The 23,802-nt window shown below is 39.3% G+C and overlaps 1 long non-coding RNA gene across 9 annotated transcripts in view; it reads right to left on the bottom strand.

Annotated features, from left to right (window-relative positions):
- LOC129193631 (uncharacterized) overlaps positions 1–23,802 on the bottom strand; it is an 86,619-nt gene that overhangs the window by 40,565 nt on the left and 22,252 nt on the right. Inside the window, exon 3 of one of the 9 annotated variants that reach the window (XR_008573578.1) lies at positions 6,950–7,094. The exons of the other annotated variants lie outside the window; for them this stretch is intronic. This is a non-coding gene — a long non-coding RNA (uncharacterized LOC129193631). The remainder of the gene's footprint in view (positions 1–6,949; positions 7,095–23,802) is intronic. 9 annotated transcript variants of the gene reach the window in all.

Raw genomic sequence — 23,802 nt, 5'->3', positions numbered from 1 at the left:
GCATTCAATTAACCATCAACTTTGCTATGATAAGTACATTTATTTAGGTTTCTTTAAAAAAAAAAAAAAAATGGAGATGCATGCCTTTGAAAAGATAGCCAGCATTCAGTCAACTGACGGGCTAATTACCCAACTAGCTAACCCACTGTAAATAACACACATTTAATGAGATCCAATACATGCAAAGACAGTATGGTGTTCATTTAACGATCATTGTGGTTGTGAAAGTGCACTGCATAATACTGAGAGCTGTCTTTCTCGTGAGGCGAAATGAGCTAACCAAAATATTACAAACAGCTCTCACTATGATGCAGTGCACTTTCACAACCACAATAATTGCTAAATTAACGCCTTATCTCGCAAAAGCGGCACTGTACAGTGCCTTGGATCTCATTCAGATTAGTGCAGGTGTAAGTGTCCACTAGTTAGTTGTGGTCAATCTTATCTACCCGTCAAGGTCTATCTGGGCAAACAAAGCATCAGTGTGTACTACAAGTTAACATGTGTCAAAAGTCAAAAAAAAAAAAGAAAAGAAAAGAAAAGCAGTGACATAATGTGGGTGGGGTGTCGTCCACATCTTGTGAGTGTGTCTCTGCGTCATTGTGGGCAAATTGTTTTGATTAAACGGTCCTTCCTGTTACAACACGCAGCACGGCCAACTCAGAACTTCAGATGTTTAAATGTGCACTTCTATGCATTGTTCGGGTCATTTACACCTGATTTAACAACTATCAACGAGTCCATCAGAGCCAGTGCATGTGATATGTTGTGTAGTATGTCACATAGCACAAGAAGGCTCCTCGCATTGGAATTGTTTAGTTTGGCCTTTCTGCTGAATCACTCATTAAAGCTCCAGTCTTTTTTTTCATTTTTTTCTCCCCATTTTAAAGTCTTGCCTCCAGTCCTGCTTTGCCCCCCCCCCCCAAAAACAGATAAGCTCTTTTATTGATATTCTCTCTGAAGCCCCTTTGTCCATAAAAATATCCCTGTTGTACCAAAAACGAAACAACTTTGATCCTGTGATGAAAAACAACACTGTATACTTTTAGCACATAAATATATTTTTAAAAATCTTTTTTAACACAACCGAAAGAAGAGAACAAATCATTGGGCATCCAATGGGATCCATTTCAATTGTGTCTCTACGAAAAATTCAAAGTTTACAATTGTGGTTTGTAGTTGTGTACGACCGCACTTCATCTCAGATAGAGCAGTTTCTCATACTATGAACCTCAGAATTCCCACCACTCCCCCCAACAAGAGGAGAAATACGACGTCCGGGACAAATTTTACTTCAAACATTCATACAAACGCACAACAGTAACATCTTTATCACGTCAATTTGTGGAGTAAAATTGTGAAACAGACGGAGCAAAGATCTGACAAACACGTGGTGTTTACAAGGTAGATGGAGGAAGCAGAATGCCTGATATCATTTATCCTGGATTCAGCGTCTGTCAGGTTTTGTCAGCGAGCTCCATTGTATTGTAGCTGCTGGTCGTCACAAACGACAAGCTCATGCTCCGGCATTTAAAAGTCCACGTTGATAAAAGACCGAGGAAGTAGCGAAGGAGATAAATGACGGCGTTCCATTTGCACGTCCAGCACCACTTCCCATCATTCCAGCCACACCACGACCTGCCATTCGTCAACCTGGCTGACGCCGATAATCACGCTCCTCTTTCATAAAGTGGTGCACCGGCAAGACTTTGAGCTGAAGTGACAAAGCTGACTGCATTAAGGCGCTGCTGCAAGTTAAAGTCTCTTCACTTACAGGACAGACCGTGATGAATAATTCACGACAGGGACACATCACCAAGACCTGATGGATGAACTTGTGCTTTGTCTTGTCCGGAAGATGAAGAAGATGCATGCTTGGGCAACATTTGTTCACTACAAAGCCATAGGTGTAAACAAAATGTCTCCTGCAGGCCTCAATCAGCAGGAATGTTAGCGGGATTTTTAATATTATTATTTTTTCAAATCAGCACAGTTGACTGAAGCAAATATTCAAGCTAGAATGTGATTCAGTTTCAGAGAAATTGTGATAATTTCCCACTTTTCCCCTCCTTTGCACCAATATCTAAAAGATTCTTCCACAATGTGGCGGGAAATTGGTGAAATAGTATAAAATAGGAAATAGCCATTCGTACAGGTACAAGTATGGAATTTGTGTTTAGTCAATTATGAATATAACTATATAAATATTCAGTGTATTTAATGGAATAAAAACACCATACAATTGTAATTAAGTAATTAAAAAGGTCATGAAACATATACCGTAAATTCCATTTTAAAAGCCGCTACTTTTTTCTTAAACTTTTGAGCTTGTCAGCCCTTTGGAAATCGCAGGAGGTCATTATTATATAACAGTATAGCAATAAGAGTCTGACTCACGGTGTCATCTTACAAAAGAACACTAAACTCATCACACAGCAACTTAAAACTCAAAAGTTATACCTGGGAAATATACAAAAATGCACCAATACAATACCAATACACATGAAAAACAACTCTTTTAAAAAGTTTTTCCATAATGCATTGCGTCTGAGCAACACATTCATCGGTGCCTGCTGGGGCGCTGCTATGACGTCAGCCTCCCGCTGGGCTCCTCTCTCAAATCTGTCTAAATCTGTGCGGGTGGCTGGTATCAGACAATGGTGGAGATGCAAGATGCTGGATGTGGAGGTCCTGGGCTGGTGTGGTCTGTGGTTGTGAGGCTGAGCCACTGACAACGACACGGAGCCAACAAGCAGAGTTGTAGTTTGCTGATCGACACTACAAGCCCGACCCCGAAGAAGAGCCACAAAAGTAGGGGTGACCAAAGTGCGGCTCAGGCCCCTGGCTCATTTGTCATTGCGTCACTGCAGAACCAAAATGGAATAAAAAAAACAACTGAAAAACTGGTAAAAATAGAGCAAAAGGAACAATAACAAAAGGCTGAAATGTTGACGCAAACAACCAATAACAACACAAAGTTTTTTAATGCTTGTTCATTTTAATGCACGATACAACTAATAGGTACCTTTTTTTGGACAGATATAACAATAACAAAAATAACTCATTAGAGCTATCATATAAAACATTTTTTGGCAGTACAATGCTATAGCTATTCATGTAAGAACTTCAGCGCTTTTGGTTATTAGAAGTTATAGAAGGTCTAATCATTTTTTCCATGACTGTAAATACATAAATAGATTAAAAAAAAATACATTTTAACATGAAATAGGTTAAATGGAAGGACCAAAGAAAAAGGTACCAACCATAATGCTATGGCAACTGAGCATACTGTATGAAATGTATTTTATGGTGGTGTGTGATATTCCATACGGGCTACTTGATTTAGTAAAATTCTACTTTAATAATACTGCCAAACACAACTATCCAATATACTGTAAGGCTCGGTCGGACATCTACCGTTTGCTGCTAAGTAGCATCAAAGTGTAACCTGACACTTTCTCTGCCATGAAGACAAATGACAGTTTGCCTGCAGATCAGCGAATTTGCTCTTCTTGATAAATCACTCATCATTAGTCTTTAGTGCAGCGTGTGATAGATGCGATGTTTTTCCTCAGAGTGATCTCATGGAAGACTGCTAAACGGCAACTATGTAAACTGGCAGCAGATGAAAGGTGAAACGTGAGCAAGTCGAGCTAAGGACCAAGTCTCCCTTCATGAGCTTATCGCACTTTTCTAACCTTTGTACCTGAGCTCTTCCTAAGAACTTTATCAGGTAGCAGGAACAACGCCATATTCAGCACTTGCTCAGCTTGCGTCTGTGTAAACACAGAACATTTTGCCCAGTGTGACGATATGAAACCCGGTATGTTTGTTAGGTATTTAGGATGGCTTTTCCGGGACTTGGTTGTATGGATTTGGCTTTAGGAACCACAGTGTAGTTTGATGTTGGCAGACAGGTCACAATCTGACGTATGACTTGACTTGTTAGTTGGCCTAAATGACATTTTCAAGCAAAGACCCGCACATTTTGGGATCATACGTTATCCTATTAGAGCGTATTGAAAACTTATCAGCAAAGTCGGCCTCAAGACCTTTAATTTGAGGTATGACTGTGTGCTTTGTTACACTTCGATTTTCAACCATGTTGTTTGTGAAATGCCACTAGTGAAAGGGCGGTGGTAGACAGTGCAGTGCTTTGATTGGTAAACAGAGACTCATCACTTCCTGAATGGGAGGACAACAAAAACATGGTACAGTGGAACCTTAGTTAGCGCTACTAAACCATTCCAGAAGGTTACCGAAACGTCCTCTAACCGAATACATTTTACACCTAAGAAATAATGGAAATCCAAATACAGTGGAACCTTGGTTAGCGTCATTAATCCGTTCCAGAATATCTGACTCTAATCGAAATCAAATACATTTTTCCCACAAGAAGTCATGTAAATCCAGTTAATCCGCTTCAGAAAGCCAAACATTTTGAGAGTCAACTGCTGATGACATCATCGACAGGCGACGTAAAGTAGCTGACTTCCGGTTCCACGTAGTGGCAAGTTAATAGGCTGCTAACAAGGACGTTAAGCACACATTAAGAACGCAGTTGGACTCATGCAGTGTGGTAATAACAAGACAAGACAGAAAATGTATGCAAACGGAGGTCAAATTTGACGTTAACCGAGACAGATGCTAACCGGGGGCGTACGCTACCCAAAGGTCTACTGTAGGTCTATGATGTCACACTGTTTAGGGTACAAAGATTCCTGCATACACAGACATACACACAGGAAACACAAACCAGATCAGGACTTAACGTTCCAAACTGTTCCGCGGAGAACTGCACTGAAGTGGACCACTTGGTGCCAGCAATGTGTCTTTCATTAGATCCGTGCCCTGACTGACGTCAAACAAGGGCAAACGGCACCAGCAGCATGAAACAATTTAACGTGCGAGTGAGAGCTTCAATTGACTCTTTGGTCGCATCCCAAATCTCTTTTTTCATTTTACAGTTTATGTGCCGGCACATCAGATGGGTGCAGATATATTCAATCAGAAAGAGAGGTGCAACACAACACACCGACAAAACAGGAAACATCTTGGGCGGTATACGAAAACCAATAGGAGTCTTGTCTTGACACTCAGGGCTTACTGGGTTCAGGTACATGTTGGGACATCACGTTTCCCCTCAATGAACTGCAGCCCTGCACTGTGACTGGCGTGCTTGTGTTGCCAGCTATTTAGACAATAATGGCTACGTGTTGAGTCATTTCCAGTGAATAGTAAATCTGTACTACTATACAATCTGTACACCGCAAACTCTAAAAGTATACCCAAGCTTACTTTGTGTAGTTCTATCACTTGCACTTTTCACAATTACTGCAATGAAAGTGAACAATGTCATGTGTTTGGGTTAATATAAAACGCATCCTAACGAGGCCCGTTTGTTTGTTATACACTACCGGTATAAAGTTTTAGAACACCCCAATTTTTCCAATACGTACAGACACGGCGTATCGCATTAAAAAAACACACACTGTCAGCCTGAAGACAAGAAGTTGACTCACAACACTGAACACAGTCTCCCATTGACTCATCACGGCTCACTGTTTACTCTTCTCCTTGACATCACTGGTGCCGATCCTGACCCGCTCTGTGTGGCACCTCACGCTCGCACATCAAATGTGGATTTTCCCGTTTTTGACACGTATGTGAGTCACTGTGGTCAAATGTCTTACTTTTCTTTATGAAGTCACGGTGTTTGTCGCTGCAAGTGTTAATCCATGATGTCTACCGTGGCATTAACACACACGTAGATATATATAAATTCACAATTTTTTCACAAACAATTAAGCCTGTTTGGGTAATGACACTTAAACAGTTCAACATGTCTGAAAAGGAGCAGGAAGAAGCAGAGCTTATTCGATTTTACCCATTTCTGTATCGCAGCAATTACTGAGTTTGTTGACTCCCTGTGCTTAACATGATATCATTTTCTAATAAGGAGAGAAAGGAATATCACATGAGTAACAATAGATGGCTTTGACATTGATGAAGGCAAAGGAAAAAAGAATTCAATGTTTTAAAAATAACTAAAAAAAAAAAAGTAAATTAAAATACATGTACAAATAAATAAAATAAATTCTAGATAAATTATTTTAGCCATTAAATTGTCCATTTTTCAAACTAAAAATAAGTGAATTTAAACTGAATTTTAAAATTTGTTTTAATTATTTATTTATTTATTTTTTTTTATTTTATTGCATTACCTTGAGGCTTGGTTGTCATGCAGTTACAAAAAGTTCCATCTCTATTAATGAATGTTGTATGTTAGCCAGCAACCATGCTGCACCTGAACCTGCACCAGTCGTACATTTTTGAATCTTAAAAGAAGTGACTTAAATAATACAGAAATAAATCGGGCTTTTCCTAATATTGTGGTCACCTTACGTAGTTACGCCACCGCAAACAATCACAATAATAAACACAAAATGAATTGACTGTGTGTCATTCTGTGCCAAAAGATGCCCGTTAAATTGTATTTAATTACTTAATCTACACGTAAATGATGACTTTAAAGCAGGGGAACAAGCACTCTCCTAAACTCACTTAATGCAGAGAATGTTGCAATGTGACTGATGTGATTTAGCATTTTATCCTCCTTCACCCTCCACAAATAACGAGGTTGCAGTCAGTAAAGCTCTTTTATTGACGAGCAGACTCTTAGCAGCGCTGGTCCGGTCCCTCGGCAGCGCCACCCCCGCCACCCCCTCACCCTACTCTCTGTATTAATTAGCTAAAGTGGAGTGCGTCAATCCATCATCAGTGATCAATAAGTCAGCCAGACAGGGCGGGAAAACGAGGCCACGCCCCCCGAGACTTACATCCTCTATCCTGCATGTGCAGTCCACATTTAGCTCAGTTGTTGAGACAAAACCATTAAAGACGTATTGATCACAGGCTATTTATTGTTAAAGACAGTCACAAAGCTCACCGTGATACACTGCAGCTCCAAGCTAACTTTAACGCGCTGGGGAACTTCACTCCAATCGTTTTCCCTCAGTCTGTAGCCTCTTGGAATCATTTCAACTTGCACAGGTTATTGTTCAGTGTCAAACACTGAGTAAAGTGGGTTTTTCCTGCAGCGGAAAGAATATTTAAAAATGATACATGAAATGCATTAAACATTAAATGACTTGCACCTACTGTAACTGCCAACAGAAAGGCTGTGGAGGCTTAGAGCGAAACATCAAAAACACAAGCCTACTTTAACATAAAATAAACTAAAACCTACCAATTGTTGATAAATATGAGCATGTCAAAGCATAGTCTAGTCACAGTGTAATAGCTCCAGGCTAACGTTGCCCACCAGGGGAACCCCACTCCATCAGTCTGTAGCCTCTTCAAAACAATTTCAACTGAGTTATTTTTCCATGTCAGACACTGGAAAAAGAGAGTGTTTTTCTGCAGTGAAAGGAAGAACTGACACTGCTACAGATGGCTTTTAAAATGACAGTACATGTAGACTAGAGAAGAGTGTGGAGGCTCAGAGCTAAACACTGAAAGCGCAAGTCTATTTTAACATAAAAGAAACTGTCCATCAATCTTCCATGTCGCTTAGGGTCCTTAGGGTCGCGGGTGTGCTGGGGCCTATCCCAGCTGACTTCGGGCGAGAGGCGGGGTACACCCTGGACTGGTCGATAAAAGAAACTAAAACAAACCAATTATTGATGATACATATGAGCAAGCCCACATGTCAAAGCATAGTCTAGTGGCAGTCCGGTAGCTCCTAGCAAACTTTACCTGCCTGGGGAACCTCATTCCATTCACTTGGGATCATCTTCTACCCTCGCTTAATTTTTGTTCTCCATCGACACTTTAAAAAAAAAAAAAGGGATTTTATGCTTGGGCATACGAATCACTATTTAAAAAAAGGAAAACTGGAATTTAAAAAAAAATATTTTTGCCCATCATCCACGATCCTTATCTCTATTGTTTGTGCGTTCTAAAGATAAAACAGCTACAAAGAGGCAGCTAAGAATGCACGTAATGGGACACACCTATTCCACAGATAAAGCCTTCTGAAAAACCCTCCAAAGCGAGCCAACAGTGCCCCATTTACATAATGTCACCTTCATATTATACAAGCTACAGCAACATTGTTATTGTTAGTGTTATTAACATTGCTACGCCGAAGAACTGTGTTACTCGCGCAGTGACACCTCGCCACACCACACCGACTAGCTACTAGCTTCACCACACGTGTAGGCGCTCGTTTCCATGTTATGTGAAATCAAAGCACCCAGGAAGAAGGCTCTGGTAATGCTAAAAATAACCACAATACAAAAAAATACCGTAAGTATTACATGATATCATGAATGTACCTGTTACTACATGGTTACAGCTTGGATAGAAAACCATAAAACCTTGTTTTTATATCTTTAGGATGCACAGAAAAGAGAAAGACGTGTTCATGTCTCACAAGGATTGTGGATGATGGGCAAAATTAAAAAAAAAAAAAAAAGTTTAAGTTTTTAAAGTTTTCTTTTAAAAAGATAACATATTATACGTATACATATTATAATACACTATTAAATATACCTTTTAAAAGTTGGAGGGAGCAGATGTTTATTGCCTGAGCTTTTTGCCTGAGTTTTGGAGCTTTTCTGATCAACAGGATTGCTTGCCGACACTCTCGACTCGAACGCTGTCTGAAAAATCAGTGACAATTGCCGCTAGCAAGCCAAACTGTCGCCGGCGGACAAACTTCAAAAGGCATCGCCGAGCAACGCACTGCCTCACAAGGAAAATACACAACTTTCTGACCAGGAAAAGCCCGGGAAGAAATTAAACATGAAGTGGATATTCTTATCACTCACTTCGTAACTTAAATCGGATGTACAATTTGCTACATTTACACTTGCTACATTACGTGATGTCTTTGAACACAACCCCTCACTTCTCAAAATAACACAGTTTAAAGCGTGATTCGTATTTGTATTTGTACTTGTACTTTATTTATCCCACAGCAGGGAAATTCACTTGTTACAGCAGCAAGCAAGAATACATATTGACTACAACATGGTTCAGGTGGTGCAGGTCTTGTAGAGCCTGACAGCGGTCGGTATGAAGGACCTGCGGATTGATTAATCAATCTAGAAACAGATTAATCCGATTAAAAATGTTTAACCATTTGACAATCAATTTATATTTCTGTTGACTACATCAATGCACAAGTCATTTAAGTGTTTTAAGTGTGACCAGGACCGCGGACATTCAGTACATAAGCATCATACTCATGACACGACTTGTTGCTTTGAATATCATTTTTATATTTCATTTTTATTTGCTCCCACTTTCACCGGTCACCACCCGGGTTGCAACTGAAAGAATAAAACAAAAACGGCCAATTACACCACTGAATTAAAGTACTGTAGTAAAGTACAGTTAATTTCTTTGACAATTTTTATATTTCATTTTTATTTGCTTCGGTATTCAGCTTCGTAGTGCCGCTTATCCCACACCTTCATTGTTTGGCCTGGTTAAACAAAGAAGAGATCCTGGATAAGTTCAACTTCATTCGTAGTACAGGACCAAGGACCACGTCCCACCTGCTGAGAACCCACACTTAAAAGCATTTTTAAACCATCAAAGAGGAAGTAATGGTTTGTCAATGCAAATGTTCACCAACATGTACTGCCCTCTTCTAAATTACATTGAATAAACTAAATACATTTTAAAAAATCTACTATACTGTAGTATTTGTATGCACTTTTAACAAGATGGTGGAAAAATTATGCTTCTAATAACAACATCGATGTGGAGGTGAAACCAAAAAGTGTCTGTGAGGGAGCAGACACTCGGGACAACGCCATGCTGACGCGTTTGAGCGTCATCTGATGGGTGTTGGCCCTGCGTCGTGCAGCGCTCATCTGCGAGATTATCTTAAACAAAGCACCAAATCCCGTCATGCGCCTCAGACGGTTCATTTGAATGCGTAAATGTCAGACGCCGCACTCACGTGCACGTGTACGTTCATGCAAATGATGCTAGTTTGTTACACAGACGTGTGTGTGTGCGTGTGTGTGTGTGTGTGTGTTGCACATAAAAACATGCAGTCTTGTGTTGCATGATATCATTTTAACATCACTATCTTTTAAATGGTTAGGCAAAATTACATTTTTAACCAGACAAAGAAACATTTGGTAAATACTGTATACAACAAAACAGTAGTAATCTAATCTACAAAATATAATAACCGGTAAAACTATATAAAAAGATACTGTTTATATGTATGATATACACTTATAATGCAGTGTGCACAAACGTGCACACATGCTGACTGTAGTGCGATCGCTCCCGTACAGTTACATTTGGGGTGTGCAATTGCGCAAACGTATTGCGATGGCTCCCCTGCAGTTGTTTGATGATAACCACCACCTTTCATAACAAAAAGCAATAGAAAGTCTCCAATAGATTCCACGAGGGCAAAATAAACCGTCATTTCATTCATGCAATCTCTAGCAGGATACATTGAAAATGCACAACCATGTAGAGACAGAAATAATAGAATGCTCATTGATAGATAAGACTATTTAAGGGGTGTCCAAACTTTTTCCACCAAGGGACACATACAGAGAAATTGTTTCTCACAGGACTGAATTCTATCTGTGGTGCTTGGTTTGAGGTCCCTTTACCCGCACGTTCCACACCCTTAGTCTATTCACTGTAAATTCCAGACTATAAGCGGTTACTCCCCCCCCCTTTGAAATGTGCGGCTTAAACAATGATATGGCTAATTTATGACAAAAAAAAAAAAAACTACAGTCCCCATAATGCTTGGAGTGCAGATTTGGGAAGAAGTGAATCTGAGTAGTGAAGTGGACGGTAATATTATATATTTTGAAGTCTTATGCAGTGATCATGTTTTGATCTGAGAAATCTTAAGTTAGTTTGATCAAGTGCAGAATTACTACAGCTTCTGCTTGGACTGCGGCAGCTGTTGAACTCTTTTTGTGTAAATATCCTATGTTACAACGTGGGCACCTCTGGCTTATAGACAAGTAGCGACTATATAGGTCCAAAAAGTATATATTCTGCATATGGGACTTCTTCATAATTTGTTGGGTGTTGTGAGACCAGGTGAGGTCCTCGCTGATGTGTGTGCCAAGGAACTTGAAGGTTTTCACCCTCTCCACCTCAGTCTCATCAATAAACAGGGGTCTATGTGGGACTGTACTTCCTGAGAAGACTGAGGAAATTTGGCATGTCCACCACAATCCTGAGTTGCTTCTACAGATGCACTATCGAAAGTGTCCTTACCGCCTCCATCACTGTTTGGTACGGTAACTGTACAACACGTGACAGGAAGGCACTCCAGCGGGTGATCAAGACCTCACAGAACATTGTTGGGGCAGCCCTCCCCTCACTGCAAGACATTTATAAATCTAGAGTCCTACGCAGAACACACAACCTCATCAAGGACAGCACACATCCACAACACTCATTATTCACACTCCTACCGTCAGGCAGACGCTACAGGAGTTTGAAGTCCAGGACCACAAGGCTGGCAAACAGCTTTTACCCACAGGCCATCAGGCTCCTCAACGAAGCACTCGCACACGCCGCACGCACACACTCATAGCACTTTATTTATTTATTTATTTATTTATTTATTTGTATTATTTGCTTGTATTAATGTCTCTTCTGTTGTTGTTGCTTAATTTATTGGTATATATGTTTATGTGTTTATGTTTCTTATGTTCTTATTCTTTCATTTGTTTTATTTCTTTTCTTGGGAGAATGAACAGAATAAGATTTTCATTGCATGGTATAACTGCTGTTTTACTATGCACATGACAATGAAACTCTCTTGTATCTTGTATCTTGTATCTTTAAATTTATATTTTGGTGCGCTCAGTAGTCCGGAATTCACTGTCGTTTTTTATTTGAAAAAAAAAAAAAAAAAACAATGCTGACACCTGTTTTCTCTGGAAGGTATCCGTAAATTACTTGTCCGTATTAGGAGCCAATCCCAGCTGACTTTGGGTGAGAGGCGGGGTATATCCTGGACCGGTCACCAGCCAATCATAGGGCACATGTAGAAAAACAACGATTCACTCCTACGGACCTTGTTAGAATGTCCAATTATCATAGCATGCATATTTTTGGAACGCGGGAGGAAGCCGGGGAGATGGCAATACGGATAGCAAACATTATAAAATTAACTTATTTATAATTATAAAATTAACTTGACCTTCCTGGGGGGGCAGGGGTGTGGTAGGCAGGGCAGTGAAAACACAACTGAAGTACTAAAATAATGACGCCTATACAACTTTCCTTATAATGTACTCTAAATGTCACATTTTGAAATCCAAGCTATTTAATAAGGCTTTCTAAAGAAACCCAACCACAAGTAAGCACTCCCACAACTCGGTGTACAATACAAATCCTAGACACACGCACAGTGCATACAACAGCCGTATTATTACATGATGCACACGTCAATCTGGAATAAATAACACTCAAACTTGTACACACAGAACGACTGGTGTATTATATAAACACATACAAGCAATTACATGAATAACTGGAGGTGTACACGCAGTCCAAAACACACTGCAGTATTACAGTACATAACATATACAGTAGTATTTTAAGTAAACTCCCAAAAAAAAAAAGCAAAACACGAAAAATCCACAAGTACACCAAGTGCTGCATGTACAAAAACAAACAGCAAATTGCAGAAGTGTGCACACACGCCGCACGCAAACACACACACACACGCAGTCAGAAATAAAAACATGCTGGGAAATGCTATTCTGTTACACACACGCACACACAGCAGGCATGATCTGTGCAAATATGCTATATAAATGTTAAATAATCTATATTATCCAGAATATTAGACAGCACAGTTACAAGCACAATAGTAAATACATTAGATAAATAAGTGTCAATCAAAACTGAGCATTATGATCTTCATACAGGCACTTTGGTGTTGGATTTTATGAGCAGGTGTTCCCAATGTTGTGATCAGTGAGGCAAAGTGACATTACACACACACACACACACACACACACACACAATAAACGTATACAAAAAGAAAGCACAGCTAAACTAAAACAAACAGGCATGTCTGGCTCAATATTAACATGTGACAGCCATCGGTGCAATATGGCACGTATGGTCGTAACGTCTAAATATACAGTCATAATTTGTAGGCTTCAAATAAAGGTTTTAAATTTAATCTGGAAATTCTAGCATCAAATACAATTTAAATGCTTGTATATGAACTAGAATTACAACCAATTCCAGCAATATTAGTCGGTGTGTGTGTGTGTGTGTGTGTGATACAAGTGAGTACTGTCAATATTGCACACAGGAGACATAGCGAGACGTCGCCGGTGTCATTTTAATAGTGACATGACATGATATGACTATTTCAAATAAAATCACGCAACCACGATAAGCAATCATGTGAAACTAGAAATGACAGAACTGCTCAAAAGGCCTTTTGTACTTTTATTTTACATCCCTGAACACACACACACACACACACACACACACACACACACACACACACACAGACAATTGTAACACGCTCTCATTTATCACCATTTTTGTTTTTTATTTAAATACTTTGAACGAGCGCTTGCTGTTGCAGATTGCAGAAAAGGTTAAAGTCTTTTTTTTTCCAGCCGAAAGTGAGTGGGTTGTCAGAGAAATTTCCCCTTAAGCTCTGCTGGTATTATCACTCCAAAGCATCGCAGTTTCACTTTGACTTATACATTTATTTATGTGAAAAACAACTGACGACAACACAGCTACAATACAACCAAATGGTTTACAACAACTACAAAATGGACACATTTGTCAGCTCACAGCAAAGTGGGGAAAGGTGTGCTTTCAGTACTTGGATGTTTTATACGCCCTCTATACATTAACTCAAATTTAAACTAATACTTAAAAAAAATCCTTTGTTTTAATTGGTTTTGTTCTCAATTAAAACCAAGTATTATTACATATTAAAAAACTACTTGGCACTAGTATGTACCTGAAAGGTTTTTTTATATTTTGAAATTTTTTCAAGCATGTCTGAAATTTTAGCTCAAATTTATATAATAATTTCTCTCTCTCTCTCTCTATATATATATATATACACAGTATATATACACTTACAGTACAAGAGTATATATATACACACTCTTGTACTTGTTATCTATTCTTTATATTATTTAATTATCATATCATAAAATATGTATCATAAAATACACATCACATTAGCTTCTCCACACTCCTTTTCAGACATGTTGAATTGTGCAAGTGTAAACATGCAATGTATGTCATTTATTATTTTTTTGTTAAGCTTGTTCAATATAAACTAAACTAGACTAAAAAAAACAACATCATATGTGCAGCAAATTAAACAGCAATTACAATTGAAGGGTTCCCATTTATGGATCATTGATCTTGTCTCGGTCTGATTCATACTTTCAGTATTAGAGATTATACTTTTTTTTTTTCCTTTGACAAAGCAAGAACAAGAAACCGACCACACAAAATGCACGCACAGCCAGCCTTCAATGATTATTCGTTCAACACTCAACTTGCAGAACGGCACTGAAATACACAAACAACAAAGGAGGACAATAAGATACCAAACAGACTAGAGAAGGTTCGACTTTTACTACAAGAAGAAGAAGATGGCAACGTAGAGGAAGGACACCGATCAGGTTTCAGAAGGTAAAAAAACAAAAAACAAAAGACGCACAGAGGAGCTGATTTAAAGTCCTTTTTGCCTGCGAGAGGAAATTCTGATTAAAAGTGAAAATGAAGCAGAGAGGTTGTATTGTTTATATTTGTAATATTAATATTTGGGTAAGACATATGCAAGTGAGCAAGTATAATGAAACAGGTGTATTTAAATGACATATTTCAAAAGTAGAAATGAACACAATAATCCTACATTTATACAATATAAACTGTGTATGATCAAATATTTGGAATTGTCTGGTTTTATAATTTAAACATCAGTCATATTTAAAAAAATGGAAAGTTTGTGAATGTTTTACAAATTACTGTAGTCTGTAAAACATTCCAGCCAAGAGATGAACCGAATCATGAATATTTACATTATGACAGAAAAATTAAGTGCAGGAAAAACGTTGGGAAGACAGGATATATGCTTACTTCTGCATTAGTGCTGCACACATGCGAGCGCGCACACACACACACACACACACACACACACACACACACACACACACACAAGTACTCATACCAATTAGCACGAGTGATTTGAGTCATCGCGGCTGACAACATCAGCTTTCATTACTTTCGTATGACAGAAAGCACAAGAGAAAGTAGTGTATGTATGTTTCTGCAGTGAGGAGAAACGACACTACTACCAGTGTGTTTGATGATACATGAAATGCCTTGTATTTACATTAGGAAGAAGGCAGCACATCTAAGAGGAAGGTTGTGGAGGCTCAGAGTTAAACATCTTCACGTTCAAATGCTCAAGTTAATTTTGACAATGTAAAGTAACTGAAACCACCTCTTTCTTTTGCTGCGAAATATGAGCATGTCGACAAGTCAAACAGCGCAGTAGCGCCAGGCTAACTTTACCCACCCCGGGGAACCTCACTCCATTCACTTTGCCTTGGAATGTAATTATTTCAAACTTGCTTCTGCGTCAGATACTTGAGTTTTTTCCTGTGTTTTTTCTGCAGTGAAAAGAAGAAATGACACTGCTGCCAGTGCATTTAAGATCACGCTTTCAATGCCTTGTATTATTAACCTTAATAAGAAAGCAGCTTGGTTAGACTAAACAGCCAAGAGGAAGGTTGTGGAGGCTCAGAGCTAAACATCTTCACACTCAAACGCTCAATGTGACTTGAACAAAATAAAATCACTGAAACTGTTATGTGTTGATAAAAATGAGCACGGCAACTAGTCAAACCGAGCAGTAGCGCCAGGCTAGCTTGGCCCCCCTGAGGAACCTCGCTCCAGTCAGCGGTCTGTAGTCTATTGGTTTAATTTATTTGAACATGCATACGAGTTACAATGGAATACGTCGCATAGTTCCAATTCGCAGTTCCACATGTCCAAAAGGAGTAGGAAGAAACAAAGCTTATCTTGGCTAAGCTGACATCCATCATGGACAACACCTCTCACCCGCTACATGACACTGTTGTTTCCCTGGGCAGCTCCTTCAGCAGCAGACTGTTACACCCACGGTGTAAGAAGGAGAGGTTCCGCAGGTCCTTCATACCGACCGCTATCAGGCTCTACAACACCTGAACCATTTTGTATTCACTATGTCACTATGCATTCTTTACTTGTGTATCTTGCTGGCTGCTGTAACAGGTGAATTTCCCTGCTGTGGGATTAATAAAGTACTACTACTACTACTACTACTACCCCTCGTCCATTTCACATCAATTGCAATGCATTTTTTCACTTCCTGTATTCTGATGTAATCTTTACCAGTTGATAATGGGAAATAAGGTAATGTAACAGCGTAGTAAAATAATTGTCAGGGTTTTTCCTTCAAATCACAATAAATAATAAACTTAGCTGTAATAATGGGTGAGTACTGACAATGAACGCACAACAAGGAAGAGTAATGAGTGTTTTGGCGATTAGACATTAGACATAACATTTTGTACACAGTGGTTCAAAACTCTTCTTCCTTGCATTATGCCACACAGACATCACACACACACACACACACACACACACACACAAACACACACGCACAATAGCCACATCAGAGCCGTAATAAAATGTCTGCTGTGAGGTATAAAATACTCATCAGAACCCATCAGACCATGTGTGAATGTCACACCCGTCTTACAGCATTCCCTTTCACACAGGCAGCATCCCGCCTCTACCTTCACAAGGTGTGCTATTTATCATTTATACAGGACAAAGTCCCAGAAGAAAAATCTTGGCTTTGTTCAAGCAATATTATTACACGTCACAGAACCACAACTGAACATGTCCTGTTTGCTGCCTAAACAGGCTGCAGAGGAAACCCAACTTGTAGGAACTTAACTAACGCACCCTCTGCTGGTCGTTGCCACGTACTGCGATCTAGTCTTGACTATTGTTTCAAATGTGTGAAGACAACAGGGGCTTTAAAATCTACAACACAGCACGCTACCCAACTGTGCGAAAAATGGCTAACAACGCGCACATGTGCAAAATCCGCTATTCAATCCCCCCCCCCCACCACCACTTCCAGCTGCGTGGGTTTGACCATAACAGGAAACAGTTTCCTGTTTGCAACCATAAGTCGCAGTCACAAAGTGCGCTTGAAACCACAGCAACGTTCCCTGAAACCAAAGCAAAGTTCTTGCGGTGGAACCCAACAAAACATTCCAACCTTTGAGGATGGTTCTAGTCCACACATGAAAAGCAAAAAGGTCATTAAAAATCACTGTCACTGTTAGCGATGAGCCTAAATGACCTCGAGGGACTATTTTTTGTTGTTTTTTTGTTATGGGATGGGATAATCTCTTTGAATGTTCTAAACTCCTGTGTCATGTTGCTCTTCTTTAGACAAGTTGAGACTGAATCAACAGCGCCTCTGGTGGTCACAGCAAAATAGTGCACTTTGTTTTTCCTCAAGATGCCATCATTGATTAATAACGACAGAATTAGTTACAATTTCATTATTTCTTTGTGTCCTATAAAGTGCTATATACATTCAATGAATTATTTTTACGGTTATTATTGCCCGAACCAATTTTTATCTGATTATACAACATTATTCAAAGCGCAGCTACATTTGTGGGCAAGAGCAAAAAAAAAAAAAGAAAAAAAAAAAAGAAAAACACAATACATTAGAAAGTAAACTTGTATAGTTTAGTCAGTGTACATCTTCAGAATCGGCAGAAGCGTGTAACATTAGAAGGCCTGTCACGATAGTGAATCGGTCACTAATTTTACCACCCGCTAATATTGCCGGTCTCTATAAATTGACATTGTTACTGTTAAACACGGAAAGTGACATGAAATGATGTCATCGTGAGAAGAACGAACATTCGTGTGGGGAAGTATTTCCCTGGCGGACGGCACAACCGTGGCGGAATCTCATCACGAACATGAACCCGCTCCCTCCCGAACTAAACATGTCAAAACGGCTGCAAAAAAACCTCCTCTCTTACAGAGCGTGAATGGAAACTAGCTGGGTTAGCTTAGTTTAGCAGAGCATGCTAGCCCGGCTGTGTGTCTGCGCGACTCCGGCTGGATGAGTGTTTCCACCGTGTTGTGTTCTTTTCCGCTTTAATGTAAGCGAGCATTTTACAATGCCCGCTGATGACATGCAGGTTCTGTGTTAAACAGACAAAGCGCGTTTATTCTTGCAACCAGCTCGTCTTAACTGTCAATAGATGTTCTCAACACACACAACACACTTCCGGCTTTCAAAATAAGAGCACTGTTTTCTACAACAACAGCGATCATCGATTCAAAATCAGAAATATTGTGATTTTTATTTATGTGCAATTTATTGAAGTCCATTTTATCTTCATTGGGTTTTTATGATTATTATTATTATTATTTTGTTTATTTTATGTAAAAACTCTTGTTATAATATTAGATACTCTTGAGAAATTAAAGTTGCTTTTGATACGGTGTACTCGCATTATTATGCCATATATTATCATTACATTCATTTAAAAATGGGCTCGAAATAATGCTGACAATTATGTGTGGGACAATTATCGTCCAGCAAAGTTAGTTATCGTGACAAGCCTAACCATTACACAATCAGGAAAGCTGGAATTATGTTTTCCCCTCGGTGAACCGCTGCTCCCCAGTGCCAGCACCACTCGTGCTGCCCCAGACCGTGACGCTACTATTACCATGACTGGGGGCGAGACAATTATCTTGCCACTCGCTCATGTTGCCAGCTATTTAGACAACAACGGCTGCGTGTTGACTCATTTTCAGTGGACAGCAAATCTGTACACTGACTACTCTAAGTGTTGATCCCTTGAGAACAAATACTGTAAGTGAAAAGTGAGGGATGTACTCACTTTTGTCAGATGCTGTATGTAAAGGTAGAAAGTTTCTCATGTTTGAGCACTTTTAAAACATAATTTACATTTGTAATATTAGCGGTTGCATTTGTGTGGTGCGACTGGACTGAAATGTTAGACAGCAGTTCAACACTGGGGGTGGAGGTGAATGTACTGCATATGTTCAAGTTTATACAGTATGTTTATGTACTGGATGTGCCGCCTGTGTAGGAGGTGAAGCAACCGTCTAACACTTGTGTTTGCCTCTCACCGTTGATGCACTTGTAGGCGTGTTGTGGCATACAGACTGGAACTAAAAAGGACAACCACACATGCAAGCATCAGCATCACCATAAAAACACACACACACACACACACACACACACACACACTTCAAGAAGCAGTAGTTTGCCAGATGGAGCAAAAACTGATTTTTTTTTTTTTTGTCTTTTCAGAGAAAGCTGGTTTTCTCCCTTTTTTAGTCGGAAACTGACATTTTCCTGAACCGTGCCTATGTTCTACTGCTGATTACTAAAAAACTGAAAAAAGGTAGAAACAACCTTTTTTTCCTGATGAAAGACGGAAGTGTAATCTTTCTTTTGGTTTGTTTATGTAGCCATAGAACACAATATTCAGTGTCCCTTGAAAGATCAAAATTGTCTAAAATGGCCGGTAGCAAAAGGGTGGTCTTTTGAAAAATGGCTGGGAGTGAATGAGTTGGGGGGGGGGTGGGGCCCAAAAACTAATCCACAACGAGGCAAAATATCAACATCACAATATATCACACATCGGCCACTGCACAGGGTTTCCCCTAGGATTTTTTGAAGCTGTGGTGGTGTGCTGCATGGGAGGCGGACTGCTGCCGCTGCATTGCTGTGGCGGGAATTTTTTATTATTTTTTATTTTTTACTGTTGGTAATAATGTTACAAATGCATTAACTAACTTTAAATGCCTCTCTCTTGGCCTTTTCTTCCACCCAACAGGTCAGACAGGTGATTCCGGTGCATGTTTTTCAAAATAAAGCGTAGTGAAATGTCTTTATGATACCCAAGATATTTTATTTGAAATTAATTGTGGTCAATTGTAAATAAAAGGCTATACATGTATCTCTACAGCACAGGGGTGCTCACACTTTTTCAGCCTGTGGGATACTTTGTCCCAAAGATCTACAGTACCTCGACTATTAACAGAGAATGTATGTGTATGTTCATGTATTTTATTTATAAATATGAGTACATATGTACATTGTACATGTATATCAGGGGTGCACACAATCAAAATGACCTACCTCTTACTTTAAAACATATAAAATGTATAAAATCTAACCAGTAAACTTTGTAACTACTATACTAATGATTAGTATTTCACAATCAGTTTCAAAGTTTACAGGTCATCAAAATAGTTGATATTGTTCAGTAATCCACAACTCAAATCAGTACGCCGATAAAGATAATTACACATAATGTGAGTAAAAATAGCTTCCGTTCGTCATGTATTACGTCCAGTTTGCATTTGCTACACATTACAAATACTGCATAACAGAAATTCAAAAGGATTATGCAAAAGTCAAATCTCCGTTAAACTTGAAATTCTGCTCGTTTCTCTGTATATGCCTTTTGAAGTCATTTTAAAATGTCACTTGCTGTGTAGGTCCGGATGCCAGATGCAGACGCGCGAGGCCGAAATACAGTGCTCTTCAATGAGAGTCACACCGAGTACAACAAAGTCAACAAAAGGAGGGAGCTGCAGGCACCGACTGAGCTTTACCTTGAGCTGGCAAAAGGCAGCATGAAAACTTGTTATAAAACAAAGAAAGGCAGAGTCTGGATGGCAGAGACACAACTCGTAATATTGCTACAAGACGCGACAACTACTAAATGTCCGAGTCCAAGTGAGCGCATCCTGCGAGCACGGAAACCGGTGTCTCGGTTTTAAGTAGCCAGACAGCCAATCAATCAGCAGCACGGGCGCCCAGTTGTCGTGCTCAAAATGTAAGTAAATCAAATATTTAGAGTACAGAATTCAAATGTTTATAATAATTCAACACTGAATGCCTTTTCTAAAAAGAAACTAAGGGGGACCCCAGCTTCGGAGCTAGAAAAAACTCCTTCACATTCAAGTGTAAGGAGCACATTAATGTCAGCCGCTGTTCAATGAAAATGTATTTCCTCGTTTATCAAAAAAATGTTAAAAAGCATAAATATTTTGGATTTAAAGGGGTAAAAAAAGTAAAAGTCTTTTAAAAAGTGTAATTAAAAAGAAAGAAAAAAAAAGTGTGGTAGCGAGGACCTATTTAGCCATCTATGCGTCAACTTTGTAGCCTGGGGAACCTCACCGCAGTTACACACCGTGTGGAAATATTTACATTTCATTCAGATTGGTGTGACACCAAACCATCTCCATTTTGAATTTGACAGCAGCCTGTTTTAACAAATGGAGCCTAAATACTGCAAGTGGCGGCCTCTGCTGGTTGCTCTCAAGTACAGAGGAACCTTGGTTAGCATCAATCCTTCGTTCCAGAAGGTCAGATGCTAACCAAATCAATTTTTCCCATAGGAAATCATGTAAATCCAATTTATCCATTCCAGAATGCCAAAAATGTTAACACAAAAACACGTTTTTATAATTCTACAATTATAGTTGGACATGCAGTAAGCAATTTGAAATGCATATAAATGATAAATGAAAGGGATAAATTAACGTTTAAGGTTACTTTCACCTTCACTGAAGATGTAATTCTTGATGCGTCTTCTCCCAAAAACACGATTTGGCAGCGAGCTAACATTTTTGAGAGTCAACTACTGATGACATCATAGACTGGCGACGTTCTGGTTGCCATTTTGTTTGCTCGCTAATAGGATGCTAACAAGGAAGGACATTTTCTGATCTACTGTATACACTAGGTCCCCAACTTACAAACACCCGTCTAGCAAACACTTGCGGAAACGAACACAAGCCGACTGGTCTATATTTTATTTTATTTTGCCTTGTAGTCAGTCGCTCAATCAGTATTTATACTGCTACTGTACATGCTTGACCAGTAGAGGGCAGTGTGACACTGCTAATGGGACCAACAGAGGCAGCGTTAGAGCTAATGGGACCAACAGGAAGAGTTAGACGCTGGGGAGATAAAGCTAAATGAGAAGCTAAACGATACAACCCGGACAGAGCGTGTGATTAAAGTTTGTTAAGAGTTAAAAGGCCTGCTTAATTCTACACCACCCATAGAACACTACCTCTGTTAGAAGAGTCTAACGACGACGACGATTTGTCCTTTTCCCCCCCAATAACTGCTCCTCAAACTCCGCCACAACGACGTATGCTCGGCGACTCCTCTTCAAAGGTAAATAACATTTATCATTACGTATTATTATATCACTTTTATTATTGTTTTTTTCATTAATTATCCTTGTTTAATATTACTACTGCACCCAAACTCATTTACATACACACGCATATACTGTATATGTATACAGTACATGTAGTACCTATATCATTGGCAATATTACCTTTTCCCCTACTTACGAACAATTCGACATAAGAATGGTCGTCTGGAACCAATTGTGTTCGTTAGTTGGGGACTTAGTGTATATATTTTTGTGAAAAGATACATTTCGAGCATAACTTTCAATTTGACACAAATATTTTTTGCTTTTGTGACAGCTCAAATAGCTAAACAACTATAGCAACATAAACAACACAAAAAATGGGTTGTTTTACATCACAATAATCATTTATTTACAAATATAACTATTTACCATTTTCACATTTGGAACTGAACTCTGTGTGTGCACGCATGTGCGCTTGTGTGTGTACGTGCACATGCGTTAACGTTTCCCTACGATGCGTAACCTTCTGCGCTACACTCCTCCACGCTCTCTCACTTCCTCCTTCCTGTCATGTGTGATTTGTTTATATGATCCATGCCGAGCTCTTATCAAATGTGCTTCTGCCAACTTGTGGCCGTTTTTATGGCTTAAAATTGCTATGACGTGAAATCAATTCGTGGATAGTTGTGTCATCACCTCTTTTTGCCTCAAAAAAACGTAAAAGACGTACAAATAAGTTGTTGGGCTCGGGCGTTCGGGCTTCTAGAAACGTATAACTACGTCTTTGGTATTGAATGAGTTAAGAATACACGTGGGCTCATACAGTGTATTGATAACACGACAAGACGTGCGCCGTAGAATGCATGCAAACCAAGACAAAATTGCGGCATAAATATGAGGTTAGCCAAAAAACATGCTAACTGGACGCTAGCTGGGGTTCCACTGTATGTCTTATGTCATTCCCATGTTGTTTTTTAACAGCACTGACGGGAAAAGTGGGCAAAAGGTGAACCTGAGATTTTTCCAGCTTGGTAGGTGGTATCAGAGCCGTAACAGACTGGGGTGTGGCGTTTTACAGTCAACACTTTCCCCCGTCCTATTGTGTTGACAAAAATGTCTCATGTTTACATACATCTGGGAACTGTCCTGATAGCTCAGCTGATGTTATTTTCCCATTTTCTTTATCAGTAGACGGGCCTGACGTTTGCGTCTGCTTCATAAAGAAATGAGGCAGGGATCCCGTCGTAGTAAATCAGGCCTGCAATGCAAATGACAGATGGCTATCAGTAGAAACTCCACCATCGCAGACAAACAGTCTACCTACACTAACTTACGTTAGCATCCATCACGTCATAAGAACATCCTGTGATAATGTTTGTTAGTATAGTCACTTGTGTTTTTTAAAAATGGGTTTGATTAGTAAGCTACAAGTGTTTTTATAACTTGTCAGGGGTATTTTTAGCAAATACGCAGATTAGCACTGGTG

The sequence above is a fragment of the Dunckerocampus dactyliophorus genome, chromosome 14, assembly GCF_027744805.1.
Source record: "Dunckerocampus dactyliophorus isolate RoL2022-P2 chromosome 14, RoL_Ddac_1.1, whole genome shotgun sequence".
Classification (NCBI taxonomy): domain Eukaryota; kingdom Metazoa; phylum Chordata; class Actinopteri; order Syngnathiformes; family Syngnathidae; genus Dunckerocampus; species Dunckerocampus dactyliophorus.
The sequence above is the reverse complement of the archived record's forward strand: the minus strand, read 5'-3'. Positions and strand labels throughout refer to the sequence as shown.